The sequence below is a fragment of the Falco rusticolus genome, chromosome 10 (genome assembly GCF_015220075.1).
Source record: "Falco rusticolus isolate bFalRus1 chromosome 10, bFalRus1.pri, whole genome shotgun sequence".
In the NCBI taxonomy this organism is placed as follows: Eukaryota; Metazoa; Chordata; class Aves; order Falconiformes; family Falconidae; genus Falco; species Falco rusticolus.
The window spans coordinates 24549832-24565130 of NC_051196.1; positions in this window are offsets into that span (position 1 = coordinate 24549832).

The window sequence follows — 15299 nt, forward strand, 5'->3', positions numbered from 1 at the left end:
TTGCGGCGGGTGCAGAGACACCCGTGGGGCGGGTGCGGGGAAGGGGCTTCAAGGAGGGCCCGGGGGGGTCACCCCTGGGTGATCGCCTAATAGCTGCTCTGATGGGGGGAACAAGATTCGAAGGCAGATTAATCCCATTCGGTGCCAACCTCCCACACCGTTACAGCTGTGATATAAAGCCAATATACACTACGAAAAGGCGAGTACCTGCCCTGCTCAAAAAAGGTGTTTTTCCAGCCAGAATTACGCACGTTTCCATGCCTGACCCAGGAGAGAGCAAAGCTTTGCTGGAGCACAGGATGACCCGAAGCAAGGCTCTGAATCCTGCCGATATTCATTCTCAGGCACCTTGCAGCCCGCCTCTATTTATATATTTAAGGCTTAAAAGAACGAAGCATTTAATCATGTGCTTAACAGCAAGGCCAACAGTAGTTTCCCTGACATTGATGAAATTATTCCTGTGCGGAGCACCAAGCCTGTCACAGCCTGCTGGGTTGGGACCCAGGCAGAGCCCTTCCCAAGCCTTGCTCAGAGACATTTTGGGCAAATGGGCACAATTTCAGGAGAAACAACCCAGTCTCTGAGTGGCAAACTCTCCCGCAGCCAAGGAAATGCAGAAAACTCAGCACGACCCAGAGCTGGGGTGAAGCAGTTTCCTAAAAAAATATGCAAAAGTCAGTCTTTTGAGGGGATCTCTCATTTTTCCTGGTTTCTGGTGTAATTCTCACATTTCTGACATGCTCCTGTTAATTCTCCAAGCTGAGCAGTGAGCTGTCTCCATCCCACTTGCCGCTGTGAGAGGCTATGCGTTTCTGAACCCCCCTGATGCCCGTGCCCTTCGTGCAGCAAGGGCTGCAGCGCTGGCGCTCTGGCTGTCCCTATTTTTCTTTAGCCTGGCTGATCCAATCTGGGAATAAAAACAGAGGGAAACAGATGGTCCATTGTAGGCACTGCTCCTGCCCGACCGGCTCCCGAGAACCCGGCGCTGGGGCCAGCTCTTGCCTCTGATTTTCCATGTTTCAGGTTAAATGCATGCGCTAAGAGGAATTTGGGCAGGACAGCTTGTGTTCCTGAGGTGGGGGGGGGACCTCGGTCACCCTCTGTATGGGGATAGTTTTCCTGCTAGTCCTGAAGGAATTGGGTGGAGAAGAAGATCCCTGGGGCAAGAATGGGGTGTCCTGGAGCCAGGAGCACCAGGCATGCCCCTGGTGTCTTTTTTCCATCTCTATTAATTTCTGGGTGACATCTTGGATGCTACATCAGTAGGAAAACTCTTAAGTATGATGTGTCATTTGATGTAAGTGGGTTATGTTTGTCAGAAAAAAGGAAGAGTTTTTACACCTATCTGCAAAGAAAGGCACATCATGAAGAGGTTTCCAAACTATGCATTACCTTCTTCCTTTTGCAACTTTTATTATACAGTAAATAATTTATTGACACGACAGCAGCTTTGGTATCAAGCTCTGTCTCCACTTAAACCAGCTCCAGGGAAGTGCCTGTTTTGCTCCTGCGTAGGGCCATACCCAGCACAGCAAACACCAGACACATGCAGCTGGTAGCTCCTAACCCTGCTCCCATTTTCCAAGCTTTCTGTCTACCTTAGGAGACAAGAAAAAGCAGAAGGCTGACCCCGAGTATGATGAATTCCTGCTGAGATTTTTACCATTAACTTCAGTAAGGGCTTAATCCAGTGGTTTTCAGAAGCTGGGTGGCTGGTGGGGATTTCTGATGGAGGCAGAGGAGAGAAGACAGGGTGTTAACATGTATTTCTGATTAATTATAGTGTTCTCAAGAGTAAGTGAATAATAGTACTGGTCAGAGCCAGGCATCACATAGGTCTCAGCCCTGCAGAGTAAATGGTGTCTGAATTGTGAGTAATGTTGACCTGGCAGAGGCCAGATAAGATATGGATTTTTCACGTCCAGGACTGGACAGAATTCCACATATTGATAACTAAATGCACCAAAATATACCCAGCGCTTAGCACGCAACTCTTCCTCGCTCTCAGAAATTGTATGCAGCCGGGCTAGATAGAAGTGCCAAGGAAGGCAGGTAATTGCATATGCAAACGATTAGCCAAGAGATTAAACGGCTTCAATAACTTCCAGCTTTGCTCCCCATCAGGAACAAAGACCATCTTCTCCTGATATTCTGGGTAAGAGCCGGAGGCCAAATCCTGCAGCCTTCATGAGGGATTTCTGCAGGGACGCTGACAGCTACTGACCTGAACTGTGCTCCGGTGCCACCAGATAAAATAACAACTACACAAGCGTTGGTGCTAAACTCACCTAATGGCAGTGATCCAGAGGGGATGGTGCTGTCCCTGCGCCCTGGGCAAGTTTGGTGGCTGGACACTTACCGTGCATGCCAAGCCAAAACCTTTTATAAATAGCTCCTCAATTTACGCATAGCTCTCACAGCCATTTCACTGTTAGAGCTGCCCAGAAGAACTAAAAGTTCACACAATTGCTTTTCAAAGCATAATAATGTGCCTAAAATCACCTGTGCTTGTTCTTCAGCATCTTGAAAACATGGAGATACCCCTCGTTCTGGAAATATGCAGGAGGAATGCAAAAAAAGTCATAGCTTGACTTTCCTGGTTTTATTCTGGTATATATTTCACATATATATCATATATATATTTAATGTATTTTTTCTATTATTGACCTGTTCAGATGTTTCCTAATGGCAATTGTTCAAAATTTCCAGTTATGAGCTGTTTTTGGAGGGGAGGTGACATTTTGACACTGATTTGGAATGAAAAAGGGTTTGAATACTTCAAGTTTCATACAGACTATAGACTCTACCTTCCAGCCAGGTCTGGGAATGAGGGATAATTTTCTTCCTTCTCCAAGTTTTCCCACCTGTTCAAAGAAAACTGATACATGTCATGATACACATTTGAGTCTCTTGCATTTTTGCCAGGCTAAGTGATGGAGAAATTGGTTAACCCCGTCGGATGGCACTAGTGGAGATGCTGAGAAATGAGCCATGTTTAACTACATCCTTATATTAGGAATCTGCTAAAATCGGGGCCAAATGCAAGCAAGCGCTTCCCTGGGAACGACTTTTAGCACCCACAACATGGGAAGCAGGTCCCACGCTGTCTCCAGCAATTCTCCCTGACAACGTGGTTCCCATTTACAGAAAGACGCACTCAGGGGTGGGCAGAGTTTAGCCAACCTTAAATACTTCAGCAAAGCACATTCAATTGCCTTCTTACAAGATGCCAGCATCATAAAAAGGTGATAAAAATATAAAATTGAATAGAAACTCGGCACCACACCACCTCTTCAGTACCGCTTTGTGCTGAGTTTTGCAGATCCCCCAGTGCTCTGGCTTTCCTTCCGAGGCACATCACTGCAGTGCCCACCTGCCCGAAATCTGGGCGTCGCAGGAGCTTTCCTGTTACATTAGCAGCTTTTGCTTGTTGGTTTTGGATGAACGGGGCAGGTGACATCTCTCACTTTCTTTTTAGACCTTGTAAAGTTAGGAAGGTTGCATCTCTTTAGAATTAAATATTATCTCTTGCAAACATGACTTAGAAGCCTGTTTAAAAAACACATGGGCTTTCCAGCCCAGTACAGCAGCGATACACAGACCCACATCAAATGCTTCTTTCATGAATCATGAAATAGATGCAGTCTTGCTTATGAGTATGTGTAAACTAGGAGTTATGACTAAAACCAGCATTTGACCTCCTTGCATTCCCCATTGGACACATCCTGGCATGCCTCATTGAAGATGCCCGTGTTCTGCGCTTTGCCTTGTCACTGGGAGATATGGCATACAGATGGAATGATCATATTGGCCTCTAAAGGAAAATATTTAACCCAGAAATGTCAATGGAATATAGAAATGATGGTTAAAATCCCAGAAGCCTGCCTTGTTTTTGTCTTTTTCCTTTCATCTAGCACTTTGGGTCATGCCATCACTTATACGCTTCAGCCCAAACAGGCAATTGCTGAGTTAAGAACCTGGAGTTCAAAGTGAACCATAAACCTTAGTCTATAAGATAAATCATACAAATTACTTTACAGAAATAAATAGAACATTTGGGAGAGAGGTTATCTTCTTGCCTTCAGTTTACATCTCTAATGACTGTAAGTTCACAAATGCATTCTGTCAAGAATATAAACATTGCTTTTATTATACCAAAGACAGATATTTATTACCAACTTTTACAGTACGGCCAACCAGCTTAGAGGAAAACCCTGGAATCTGGGCAAGAATGTAGAAACTTTGTAATGATTATTATTAAACTTGTGGGCACCTTTTTAAGCACAGCAAACACTACTCAGAAAAACCTCACCGCTTTGGGTTAGACTGCAGAAATTAAGTTTTTTAACTAGTGAACGGGGCTGAGCTTTGCTAAATTTTTCTTGTGCGAGTGGTGCTGACTTGCAGAAATAGATGTTTCCACACAAATGCACCCAGGTGGGATTTTTCTAAAATTTTGAACTCCTCTTTCCGGCAGTTCTCAATGATTATATTATTGTAACCTTGCACAGGGCTGTGTTGCGGGGCACAACCCTGACTCTCCTGCCCTTGCAGCCAGAGGAGTTTCGTTTGGATTAGGCTGTCACTCAATCCTTTTTAATATGGCACACTACAATAAGGCAAAAAAGTTATTAGATTAATAAAAAGTTTTTTGCTGAAACTGGGTGTTGGAGAGGTCAGGGAGATATGGACCCAACCCCAAAGGGTGCTTGACCCCACGATCCCAGCATGGGACTGGTCTCAATTCCTTCCTTAAAGAGCTGTCTCACCCTGCCCTGCCCAGACCAGCACCCAGACCAGATCACAGTCCTCAACAGAATAAAACCTTTTTCTTGCTCTTTGAAATGCTTCTCCTGCAGAGCAGGGGAACAGCCTGTGCGGGAGGCAGCTCGGGCACCTTGGCTGAGGTTCCTGGCACACAGGAGATGGGGATAAATAACGTTATCCTTGCAGGAGGCTGGGAGCACCGAGGTGCCGTGATGCTGTCTGAGAATCTGGCTTCTCATCCTTGCTCTGGGCTTAGGATAAGGCTGGCTGGGGGGAGGTTGGGACACCAGGGACAGGAGGTCCCGCTCGTGCCTAGGGAAGTCATGACATCAACTGTTTTCACTGCTTGATGGACACAAGGTGCTTCTGGGGAAACGTGAGATCAGATCCGGGTCCAAAAGGATAAGAGAAAAACCTCCCTGGGCCCCAGAGGCAGCCACGCAGAGCAGGCGAGAGCCGTTTGGGCTCTGGTCCATCTCATCTCACTTACCCCTCCAAAACAAGTCCCTCGGAGCCCAAGCTAAGGTTAATCAGCAAAGCAAATGTGGGCACATTTCCATTCTCAGTGCCTGGGCTGTTTTACATAAGTCCACGGGTATTTCTCAGCTCAGCCAAATCAGCACCTCTCAGGAGCCCTCTTCTCTCCCAGCAAAAGCGCCTGTTTTGGAGCAAGAGAAGAGAAAAGACTCACACCGAAAGCATTATGGGCTGCGTATCGCTGGGCTACATGTGTTCTGCGATTGCAACAGTCATGAATAAGGTATGAGAAATTGGACATGATATTGCATTTCCTGCTCATGCATCTGTCGGATAAGCTGCTTGGAGCCTGCCACTCCAGCCAGAGATTGTTTCTTTGCTACATCATGGTAGTCACGGTGTCTCTGGTCGGTTTGGGCTACATTATGTCTGGTAAGGGAAGGAAGGGAAAGAAAAGAAGAAAAAAAAAAGGGGCACATTGAAGACAAAAGCATTTAAGCCTGGACACGTCTGTGAGCATGTGTGTGACACATTCATGGGCTGGTTTGTCAGAAGCAGGGATGTAAAATCTGTGTCCCCAGTCGTGCTTAGCAAATCAAAGGGTGGAAGAAAGCAGGAATTCCTCAGCTCTGGCTACGCCTGCAGATCTTGCCCAAATGTTGCTGGCGTGCCACTTCCCCTCCCAGCGGCAGGGCTCGGAGGAGCTGCAGGAAATCTGGGGTGCAGATCAGCTCCCGCCACGGATTCCACGTCTCCAGTGGCCCCCAAATCCACACTGCGGGAACCCAGGGTCGGCATTGAGCGGTGGAAGGTTGGGAGGCTGCAAGTAGGTCCTCAATGCTGAGGAGAGAGAATTCACTGCCAGTCAGGAGAGCTCCAGGCTGCTCCCCCCGTACAGCGTCTGGCCATGGAGCAGGTGCCAGTGGAGGGCAGAAGGACCAGCAGGGTTTGGGCACGGGTGAGTTTTGGGGTGACTGGGAATGTGAGGGGGCTCCATCTAGAGCATCATGTCAGCGGGCAGCAGCAGACCCAGTGTCCCCTGTGTCCCCAGGCTCCATCAGGGCATGTTGCGGGGTGGGGGGTGTCAGCCCCTCTCTCTCTCCCCTTGTACCTCCTTGCTTTGCATGCAGGGGCTGCGGTACAGATGAGAATCTCACCTCTGTCCTATAAAACCAGGGGACCATTTAAAAACCTTTCCTGATGGAGGGACGACTCTGCTCTCTCACAGCAATGCACCAGAGGGTGTTTTGATAAACTGATCATATCCACAGCTCAAGTGGATGGGGGTTTCTGGAGAAAGTCCAGGGATTTTCTGCTCTGTTTGACATCTCCCACACAGACTCCTCCCTTTCTTTCCAAACAGAAGTGTTATTTTCCTTCTCTTTCCTTACCTTTTTTTTTTTTTTTCCAGAGGGAATCAAGATATGGGATAGGGAGGAAAACAGACAAACAAACAAAAAGCCAAGAGAAATTATTTTTGCATTGAATCATGCAGAAAAAGTCCCACTCCTTTCAAATGGAACTGAACAGCCAAGAAAATTCTGAGAAAAAATGAGTTTTAATGGGAAAAGTGCATGGAACAAAATGGATTTTGCTTCATTGGAGATGTTTTGCAGGAACACCTGTGACTTCTCCAGCGGCCCCACTTCTATGTCACCTGCCCCAAGCACAGGGATCAGGGGCACAGCCAGAGCCCAGTCCTCATCTCCACCCTCGAGATTGCCCTTTGTGGAGAGCAAACCATGCTCTCACCATGCACAGTGCATTAACCTTATATTAATACAGGGATTGATTCATATTTCAATTTAAATGGTGCCTCTGGGCTCTTCATTACTTGACTGCTCAGTTGGGAGCACCAATAAATATTTTGCGTTGTAGCAAAGAACTGAGAGCGGGAGCATGCTAACTGCATCCCTGATGTAGTACCCATGGTTCAGTAATCCCTGTTCCATGGGACACCCAGACATTGCCAGCTATTTTCCCCACAGTCCTCACTGTTGCACTGGAGCCGTCCTCTCAAGGGCTCTTCTCTCACTATGGACTTTCCAGAATGATAAATTAATTACGACTTGCATTAAAACCAGTGCATCTTAATATGAGTTCTTGTCATGATCATAGACGAATGAGGTATCTGGATGAACACAGTGAAAACTTCTCTTCATTTAAGCCATTTATAACACACAAGTATGGCAGGATTAGACCAGTCGTAATAAACAGGCCAGGACAACAGTGATTAGGCATGAAATCGAACGATGGTAGATGTTTTAATACAATGGTTTATACAAGTAGTAGTAGAAAAAAGTATCTCACGAGCATGTTACCTGAATGATAAATGAAAACAGAGCCTCAAATAATAATAACAATGCAAAACAATTTGTGAAGCCTTTTCTAAGCAGCACCCTGGTTAGATTCCAAAGAAAATACATGCAAAAAATATTCAAAATCCCATGCATTACATTGACTTTGGCCAGCTCCCAGCTCTTGGGTATAAAGCTTTCCCCCAAAGTTTTGCAAGTAAAACAAGTTCTTTGAACAAGGGCCTGATCCTGCCAGCTGCTGAGCATCCTCGATTCTTACTGAGGTCACTGACATCCGTGGTTTGTAGGACAGATCTAGCATATGTCAAAATAGATCATCCAATAAAGAAATCCATCATATCAAACACACAAAAGAAAAGAAACTTTCAGGATCCACCCTTTAGTTGTGTAATGCTTTTTTTTTTTTTTTTGAATGAAAAATATCAGAGATTTGGATACTTAAGTCACTGCTGGAAACTGTTCCTGCATCTGAAAGACTGGCCGTGAGGCCCGCGTAAGTGGACAGCTGCTCTCAGGGTTAGGGCCAACCCTTCCCTGCTCCACTCGTGGGAGCAGCCTGATGCTTGGAAGCCGCTTCTGGAAATGCTCCTGCACGCGAGCAGCCCTTTTGCCTCTGAGCATGGTGCAGGATTGGGCTCTGAGCCCTTAATCCCCGCGGTAAGAAGCGGAACACTGCACACAAAATGTAGCAACAAAATAGATTTAGTTCAAGGTTAGTCTCAAGAACCCTTATCTGATCACTGACAGTAATTTATCACGCAGAACCCATCATTAGTGTCAAGCTGTTTTATTACCCACTAACTTAACACTGTTTTACCAAGAGTCAAGTGTGATGTCACTCATGTTAAAGTAATTTACAGCTAATAGATATGAGGTAGGAGTCAATGTTGGCTTGCTGAGTTCCTTTCATACTCGGCGCTAGCTCCTTTCGTTTTGCCCAGTAAGCAAATGAAAGAGCAAGGAAAGGCAGTAGTAAAGGGGAAACCAGCCACACCAGTGTGTGCACAGAGGAGCTTTAAAATTTCCCAGCATCTTTTCACCTCAAATACCAGAATTCATCACAATACATGAACTCTGGTACTGCAGAGTTGAATTGGCCGGTAAGATTTAATAGACTCTTACAAATAATCTGGTTTGTGGGACAAGAGATGTGTAATGCTGTGGTCATGTGGAGGCTCCATCACATCAGCAGAGGGGTAATCCAGCCTGGAGGCACATCATGTACCCCCAGAACCTATGGAATCTGACTCACTCTGAGTAAACTTGGGCTGATTTGACATTCTCTTTTCACCGGTCTGGGTTTTCAGGGTGAGAGTTCCCTTCATTTGGAACATGAAGAGAAGTTACAGAAACCTCAATAACAGGTTTTGTTACAAAAAATGGAGACGGTTGCGTATGAACATTGTTTTCCTTGCCTGCCTTCCCCGCCTCTCCAGCCAATTCTGTTCAGTCTTAAGGTCAACCCCAGTGCAGGCTGTGTTTATAAGAGAATACATTTCCCATTTCCAAGCACTTGCCGTCTCCTCTAATGAATCCTCCTGCTGACGTCTCCAGGATCCGTATTCTTAGACCGCTAGACATTCAGAGATAATCCTGACTAATGTGTATATATTCAAAGAGGTTTATTATGGAGAATTGTACATTTGGGATAAGGGAAAGGGCATCCTATATCAGTTCACCTCTCCAATTTTATACCCATTAAAAACATTTTATATCACTGTATCTGTTCTTATTTCCCCTGGAAGTTCCTAAACATTAAGCTATTTGCATGGTGACTTCAAACGGTCCAGGAAGTGTGACCCTCCAAGATGCTGCAGAAAAGCCAGAGGAGGTCTCTAGGGATTAAATTTTAACAGTTCTTGGGATCTCAGGTAAATATCTTGCTCTGACAACACACCTGGACTGTAAATCATTGGGGCATCACTTTTGTCAGCCCTGTCAATAACTGTCCTGGTCTGTAAATTCTGTTTGACCAAACAACTCTTGGAAACACACGATTTCAATGGTGACCTCAGCTTCAACCCACAGTGCCGATTGTATGCAGATTGGCCAACATCCCCTGAAAGGAAGACCCTAACACTTGGCTGCAGGAAGGGGCCAGCTGACCAGATGTGGGGCTAAAGTTTTCAAAAAGTTGGACAATGGCTAAACTCTACCTAGAGATTGGCCTGGGTACAGTCAGATGGGATATAGACGCTCATAATTTTCTTCCCTTCCAAGGGGAACTGAATAAAGGCTTGCCAGGACTTCTGCTTCTGCATATCTTTGCTTGCTTAAAATCATTCCAGTGGTTCCTTGTAACACATGGCTTCGCTCAGCTTGTTTCTGCAAAATCTCAAGAGTGAGCAGGAGATTGCAAGTGGCCCATTGTCGTGTCCTCCCCCAGGCGCTGCTTTGACCACAGGACTAGTGGGTTTCCACTGGGCTAGGGGAACGCAGCTGGGCAGTACCAGCTATGGTCCATGCCTAAAACTCACACGGCTCAAAGCTCAGGTTCTGGCTTCAATCTGTATTTGCAAGTCTGGAGAAGGAGGAAAAAGCTCTCCCTTCCTTCTCCCCAAATCCAGAGCATTCAGCCATGAAAGCCACCACATCTCGTGCCCAGAGAGAGGAAGAAGCGCTTTGCTTCCCAATCTGGCCAAACCAGCTGCCTCTCCACCTCTCCCTCTCCATACTGCCTTTCCAACTAATTGGAGCCATGTTTTCATGCCAAAGCAGATGAAAAATGCAGTCAGTGAGGGCTGAGAGGCTGAGAAGGTGAAAAATGAGGCTAGAAGAGGTCAGAGATGCAGCCAAGGAGATGGAGAGAAGTGGGAAGGGAAGTTACATGAGGTGAAGGAGAAGATTTGCTGACCCAAACCAAGGCAGTTCACATGTGGCAGAGAAGCTGTGAAAGCAAAGCACAGCCTGCAAATGCCATGAGCAAAGGGAGGAAAAATATTGGGCATAGGCGTATTAAAATTAAGTGTAGCAAAGCAATGCAGGGAACATTAAATTTAGTTCTAGTATATAGGAAAGGCTGCACCCTTCATTTGTCACATCCTTTCAGTAGCTTGCTTATGAGAAGTCATAGTGCCACTTCTCCCTCATGGAAGATTATTTTTTGACACTTATAATATATGAGGAGAGAGGTGCAAAATGAAAATTAGCCCATAATGCATATAGTGTCCCAAATTCATCCCTAGGGCATCTGTGTTAACTGCAGTGGGAGACTTCCACCAGAGATTAATTCAGACCTGTATTTATAAACGCACATCTGTGTGATGCTGGGGGTTTGAGTAAATAACTTCACACCAAGTCTGCAATGGGATACAGAAGCACTTCTGGTTGTTGATATAAAAATTAAGTAGACAATGAACTTTAACATCGCAGCTGACTTTGGGCAGAAATGTTATAGGATGTGAAAGTCTGTTCCTGTTATTGCAGAGTTAAATAAAACTCCAGTAAGTAAAATGGGGGGGGAGTCATGCTTTGGGACTGTGCCACCTTCTGGGCCTTCAAAATAAAATCTGTGCAGTCTCCTGATTTAAAAAAACAAAACAAAAAAAAACAATGGACTTCTGCAACCCTTCAGACCTTGGAAGAAGAAACCATCTTCCATGCAGCCAGATTCTCAAGTTGTTGGATTTACTAAGCGCTTAATATATCACTATTTATTTTTTAAATCAAAAATTTCTCACCTCCATCTACTCTGTACACACAGATAATGGCAAAAAAAAAAAAAGGGGGGGGGGGGGGAATCTGGGTTCAGAGCAGTTGGTTTAAAACTATAAGAACCCCAGTTGGTTTATCCCACTGCGATGCAGGTTCTTCCTGTCCTGAGGCTACACGCAGTCCTCCAAACCCTGCCCACACTTCCCTCCCTCCAGGTGAGCAAGTGTGAAGAACCAGGAACGTCTCCAGATGGCGAAGGGGCTACAGAAACCGTCAGGATGGTAACACAGGTACAGCCTTGCTGCAGGAAGGCTTGTGTAGGGGGTAAACACTCCCAGAAGGTGCATGTCTATTCTCTGGGCAATTTTGGAAGACATGCCTCCAAAAGGGACCCATGTTCAGAGCCACAGACCATCCAAAAGCTATAAACCAAACACAAGGGTGGGAGAACACTCTTATTTTCCAGCTAAGGGTCTTTCCACCAAGAATGTTGGTTGGAAGAGCATCCAGCTGGGAAGCATGGGCAGAGCGCCAGTTGGACAACAACTTCTGGGTCTCTCACTTCTCTCCCAGATAGATGAGGTCAGTAATGCTCCCTGAAAGTCACAGCACTCCTAAAGAATAACGGATCTGAGGGTCTCCATATTTGCCAATTGGATTTTTCTTTTTTAAGCCTTGAGATTTCCCCATTTCCAGTTTCTTCTCGGCAGCCCACATAGCGAGGCGCTTGTTTATGAGAATGCTGATGTTGATATTAGATCTCATGACTCCAGAGTCTGAAGCTTTAAGGAAAAACACCCAGTATCACAGGACTTGAAACAAAAAAATGAGCTCATACCCTAGAGATGTCCAGCTGGGAGATTCTATATTATCAGAATACTCTACAAAAGTCTCCAAGTGACTTGGGCACCAGCATCCCATCTCCAGCATTTAGCAGTAACATAACGATCCCAATTTCCTTCCCTGGCACGGGAAGAGCAAGATCCTTCGCATGTTTCTCCCAACCAGGCAACAACCAGGTTACATCATGACTTTGGTGGCCGAAGCTCCTTGCTTTCCTCCCTCCCCCACCCCAGGAACAATGGCTAACTGTTCTTTTTCCATCTATAAATTTGTCTGAGTTAACAGTTCCCAAGATCTGGCAGCAAGCTGGAGCTGGGAGTGAGCTGAGAGATAGGAGAGTGACAGTCTGAAATGAAACACAGAGCTGCTGGGCCTGCAGCCGTCAGACAGGAGCCTGGCTCCCTCCCTTAAAGATTAGCGAGACTCCTTCGCTGGAGCCCTCCGCATTCCCCAAAATCCTAGCAACAAAGTGCTGTCTCTCAGCCGCCAATGAATCATGTGAATTTAACCTTTCACCTGGCCACAAGGAGGTTAATATACCAAAATAGCCTTTTTTTTTTTTTTTTTTTCTTTTTCTCTTTCCCCATTTATTGCCCGCAATGGCAGAAGGGAGCATGGTGGAAACGCCACATAGCTGGAAAGGCTCTGGATGTGGTTTCCTATCAGAGGTCTTTTCTTGCTGGCACTGCCAGCATCAGCCCACCAGTCCAGTGCATGCAGGCTCGAGTTTATTCAGGGAAATAGTTTCCATTTCACAGTACAGAAGCTTTTTGCCTCTCACTGCCTGGCTGGTGGCTCACTGTGCCCTCCAGCTTCAACCCCACAAGCATTTACACGCACAAGAAACTGTATACACAAGGCGTCCCCCAGCATGCCCACATGGCCAGAGCCTGAATCACTCACTGCTCCCGCCTGCTCCTGCCCAAGGCAAAACTCCTGGAAAACTTCCCAGGTGGGGTCGGATCCTTACCCCTTGTGAGATGCTGAGCCCCTTCTAAGGCTGGATATCCTGCCTGGCCTAGATGTCCTTGTCCTTTGGGCTTGGGACAAAGTTGCAGCCCTCAGGGTCTGCTGCATCAAATAAATCTAGAGACCACAGTTTGCCCATCTGCAAAAAAAGAGGTGTTTATCCCTCAGAGGGTGCTCCCAGCAGCAGGTACTCAGCCCCAGCCAGTGCCCACTGGCCCTACCACTGTCAGCCTGAGGACTGGAGCTTTCTGTTAAATCAGCCTGGAGAGAAAATGAATTTTAAACAATTGTGGCCAAAATCACACCAGCAAAGGTCACTTTTAGGAGGTACGTGCCAAGTTACCCATCCTGGGGGGGCACCCATTGCAGTCTGCATTTTGTACCCTCCTAATACTGAAGGAAGCAGGGTGATTTTTGTAGCTGTTGCTGGCTCGTGAGCAGATGGACAAATGGCTGAGACTGAAGCATCCTCATAAAACTGGTCTGTAGGGGACACCAGGAAACACCAGCTCTATGGGACCTCTTATTTTCCTTGCCAGTGAAATCCTTATGGACTAAGAGGGGGAAAGTTTTTAAATACTTCCCACCCCCGCCTCACAGCCCCCTTCCTGAGGGCTATGGCCACATGCATACAACAGGAGATAAATATTTTTTGGCAGAGCCTGCTGTTTATTTAACCCTTTTAAGACACAGCCCTCTGGCATCCCCTCGCTCCTCCAGGCACAAAACCCTACTGTCCCTGCCTGGCTGGGCTGGGGCAGCTCCATCCTTGCCCACAGCCCCGCGCCGGCTGGGGCCTTCCCCAGCCCTGGCTGTGCCCATCATCTCTCTCCAGCACCACCCTGCGCATCAGCCCGGCCTCGGCCGCAGGAGGTACCCGAGCTCGGTCCCTGGCCAACCCACCCCTCAGAGCCTGGGTAGGAAGGGGCTGGGGGCAGGATGGAGGGAGGGAGTGATGCGGACTGAGGGATGGGGACCACGGGTGCATCCCCGCCGGTGCCTTCCCGTGGATCCCTGCTGTTCACAGCCCACCGGGCAAGGGGAAGCAGCCCCTGGGGAGCCTGCTGTACTCCCGGGCAGCTCGTCCCTCCTTTGGGAGCCGGGGGCAGAGCTGGAAAGCGGCCCGGCAACGCCCGTAGGGCTGCAAGGGGCGAAAGAGGTGATGGGTTTCCCCTTGCAGTTGGGGGCTCGGGGCTGGAGGCTCGAGGTGGAGGGAGCCCGGTGCCGGCTGCTGGGCGGGCAGCCCGGGGGAGAGCCCCCCGAGTGCCGCGGGGCACCGGGCTGGGCTCCACTCTAACGTCGGTGCTCGCCCTCCCCGGCACCCCCGAGGGCAATGAGCCCCGGGGGAGGATGCTGCAGCCCATGGGGGGCGGAGGGAGGAAAGAGGTTCTGATTAATTAATTGCCGCCTCCCGATGCACCGAGGGGAAAGTGAAGCCGCGGTTTCAGGGTGCGCCTTGCTTCTCCCCCGCCCGGCGCAGCAGCGCGGGCACGTTCTTGCCCTCCTCTCTCCACTTTTCTTCTTTCCCCTTGGTTTTCGTTGGGGTGGAGGCGGGGGAGCTAAAAGCCCCCTCGGGGACCGCGCAGGTCGCTCCCACGCGTCCGCCCCCGCGCAAGACTCACAAATCAGCCGGAGCGGGATTAGGGCCGGGGGGCCGGGGCGCCGGGCAGTCTGTCCCGGCCCGGGGAGCCTCACCTGGAGGGGTCAGGGCTCCCTGGGGAGCCGTGCCGAGCCGCACCGGCCCCGCGGGGACCCAGCCGGAGCCAAGCTTTGCCTGGATGGGGGGGACGGGGAGGACGGGGAGGACGGGGAGCGGGGACCCCTTCTTAACCTTCGCAAACAAGTGGTCGTGTCCCCTTGGAAGTGCAGAGCCAGGTCCGATCCAGCCCGTCTAACAGACTGTGAGCCCGGCGAGGGATGTGCACCGGGGGCAAAGCTGCCGGCGGGTACCGGCGGGGTGACAACCGGGCTCTCCCGGGAGGCGTTCCCGCCTGCCCCCTCTTTGGACGGGACTGGAAAGAGAGGGTCAGCGTTCTCCTCCGGAGGGTCCCCCCGCCCCGGTGCTTCTCTTAAGGCTTTTGCGCCTCGCCGTGAGCTGCGTCCCGGGCAGAGATGTCCGGGGCCCGGGGCCCCGCTGCCACGTCTGGGGTGCCCTCGGTGGGGCAGGGACTGCCAGGGACCCCCGGCCTGCCCCCGAGGGTGGGTACCCGCACAGCCCGGGGTCCCCGTGTCCCGCACCCCGACGTGACCTCCCCGGGCGCAGTGCGAGGG